The 3,182-nt window shown below is 47.2% G+C and overlaps 1 pseudogene; it reads right to left on the bottom strand.

Annotated features, from left to right (window-relative positions):
- Positions 1 to 959: 959 nt before the first annotated feature.
- On the bottom strand, positions 960 to 2,918 carry LOC118643757 (annotated as a pseudogene).
- Between the last annotated feature and the right edge of the window lie 264 nt (positions 2,919 to 3,182).

Here is a 3,182-nt window from a genome sequence, read left to right as displayed (position 1 = left end):
CTGGGGGTATATCTCAACTCTGATCAGGCTTCTACTATGGGGGATGGTGCTGGGCTCCTGGCTGTTTGCGGCTTCCGCCCCCAGCACCTTGGGAGCTCCACTACTGTGCACAGGTCTGTGTTGACACAGAGTGTCCACTGGTTTGATGGTGCCACGTGTGCTGGTTTATTCAGGTTGCTCGGCACTAGCTGCTTCCACTGCGTCTTCCCAGGGAAGACCTGGGATCTTCCAAAATGGTGGGACCTCCCCGCGGTGCAGGGAAAAGTGCCCTGAAGGGCTGCTTACCGTGATAGCTGGCTGCTCCTGTCCACAGCACAGGAACTTTCTGCTCCTCGGCTCTGCACTGCTCATGTTTGGTCATCCACCTTCAGGTCCACTCACACTCTTCACACACTCGCTCACTCTCACTCACTCACCCTCCCTCCAGTCCTGACTGCTGCCATCTTCTGCTCCTGAAACTCAGTTATTGTGTTGTTTTTTGGCAGAGCCTGCTGAGACTTTTTTTTGGTTAAAAGAAAAACACTTGCCCTGGCCGGTTTGGCTCAGCGGTTAGAGCGTCGGCATGCGGTCTGGAGAGACCCGGGTTCGGTTCCCGCTAAGGGCATGTACCTCGGCTGCAAATTGTCCCCGGCCCTGGTCGGTCGTGCGGGTGGCAGCCACTCGATGTGTTCCTTTCACATCGATATTTCTCTCTCTCTTTCTCTTCCTCTCTCTCCCTCCCACTCTACCTGAACAAAAAATGGAAAAATGTCCTCGGGTGAGGATAAAAAAAAAAAAAAAGAAAGAAAAAAAGAAAGAAAAACACTTGATTCGGCGTTTAGTTTAGGTCATGGGAAAGAGGCAGGCCCCCAGGGTGAGCTGAGGACTTGGGGCTGAGCCTCAGGTAGGTCTCTGCCCACCATTCCCCTGCATAGCTCCTTTCCCACAGCCTGGGAGGACAGGAGGAACCTCAGTATCATTTACATGAACAGGGTATCAGATCACTCAGACACCAGCTTCCCATAGAGTTTCAATCTTCTTCACAACCACTGTCTTGGTGGAGCTGGTGCTGGTGTGATTGAAGGAGCCAGAGCCCAAGTTGGCCTGAAAGCCCAGGCCATAGTCAAGGCTCTTATAAGATGGACTCAGCACACCTGAGTGGCCGCTGGCGGTCTTGGTATGGATACTCATGTTCTGCATCCCAGACTCTGGCTTGTTCTCCTCACTCTCCAGCAGTCTGTGGTAGGTGGCAATCTCCATGTCCAGGGCCAGCTTGACATTCATGAGCTCCTGGTACTCTTGCAGCTGCCAAGCCATGTCCTGCTTGGTGGTTCTTAGAGCAGCTTTCATTTTAGCCACCTTGGCCTAAACATCCTTTTGGCCAGCTCCCCATGTTGCTTCGCATCAGTGATGGCAGCCTCCAGGGAAGCCCTCTGGCCTTTGAGTCCCTCGATCTCAGCCTGGTGTAAGCTGATGTTCCAGTTCATGTCAGAAATCTCAGTCTTTGTGCGATGCAGATCATCCCTATGCTCCCCAGCCAATGTCTGCAGTTTCTCATACTTGATCTGGTACATGGTTTTAGCCTCATCCTGGCTGCAGTTGTTGCTCTCCTTGTACTGGGCCTTGACTTTGGCAGTGATGCCATCCATGTCCAGGGAGTTTTGTTGTCCATGGACAGCACCATGGGCATGTGGGAAATCTAGGACTGCATCTCATGAATCTCTTCTTCACACAGCTGCCTGTAGAAGTTGATCTTATCGGTCAGCCCTTCCAGGAAGGACTCCAACTCTACCTTGTTTATGTAAACTTCATCCACACCATTCTTGATGAAGACAAATTCATTGTCCATTTCTGTTTGCTTGTTGAGCTCATCCTTGTACTTATCCTTTGAGTAGTCCACCAGCCCCTGCATGTTGCCAAACTCTGCCTCCAGCCTCAGTTTCTCCTGGTCCAGCGTGTCCAGCTGCCACGGAAGGTTGTGGATGTAGCTCTCAAACATGTTGTCCTGTCTCTTCTGCTGCTGCAGGAGGTTCCAGTTGGTCTCCAGAATCTTATTCTGCTGCTCCAGTCTCCGTCCATATTGATAAAGGAGGAAAACTTGTTGAGGGTCTTGATTTGTTTCTTCTCCTGGTTGTACACAGACTAGGTGTTAAGGTCCACCTCCAGCTTCAGGGGGCTCAGCAAGCTCTGGTTCACTTGGACAGCGCTGGTGCTCCCCATATTCCCTGCCCCTCTGTAACCCTGTCCCCCCACCCTACTCCTGCCAGACTCATGTTGGTGCCCAGGCCAACCCAGTAGTCGTTACCCACCTGGGAAAAGGCCAAGGAACTGATGCAGATGACAGGCTCACTCTAGTATGAGTAGCTGCTGAAAGTCTGGAGGCTAGAGGTGGACACCTTGTAGGTCTTCTGGATCACCCTTGTGGACGCGGTGGAGGCTGGAATGGAGGTGAAGAGGCTGAACCAGAGATTCAAGAAGGAGCCAAAAGCTGCTTCTAGTTATTGTGTTTTAAAATAATTTTTTCCACTTTACACAGCTTTATTGGATCATAGTTGATGTATAAAGAACTGCACATATCTAATGTATGCACTTTGATCAGGTCTGACATATGTATACACCTGTGAAACCATCACCATAATGAGTATAGGTGTGGGCAAAAGTAGGTTAAGAATAATAATAAATACAATAATCAATCAATAAATAATAATACAAGAATAAACTCTGTGTTTTGAGTACTCACAACTGTAAACTTACTTTTGCCCACCCCTGCATAATGAACTTAGCTATCACCCCATAGTTTTCTTGTGCTGTATTTCCTATCATTATAGATTAATTTGCATTTTCTAGATTTTTATATAAATGGAATCAAACATCATATATTTATATTTGTTTTAACTCAGCCTAATTATTTTGAGATTCATACATATATTAATACGCATCATCCCCCTTGTAACAGTAGTTTATGCCTTTTTAGTGCTAAAAAGTATTCTATTGTATGGATATGCTACAATAGGTTTATTCATTGCTGGCCTTTAGATTTTTACAGTTCTTAGCTATTACAAGTAAAGTTAATATGAACATTCATGTATAAATCTTTGTGAAGACACATGCTCTCATTTCTCTTGAGAAATCTATTGCAGTAGAATGCCTGGATTCTATGGTAGTAGTGTGCTTCAATTTTTAAGAAACTGACAAATCACTGT

This window comes from Molossus molossus, unplaced genomic scaffold (genome assembly GCF_014108415.1).
Source record: "Molossus molossus isolate mMolMol1 unplaced genomic scaffold, mMolMol1.p scaffold_m16_p_4, whole genome shotgun sequence".
Taxonomy (NCBI): Eukaryota; Metazoa; Chordata; class Mammalia; order Chiroptera; family Molossidae; genus Molossus; species Molossus molossus.
The sequence above is the reverse complement of the archived record's forward strand: the minus strand, read 5'-3'. Positions and strand labels throughout refer to the sequence as shown.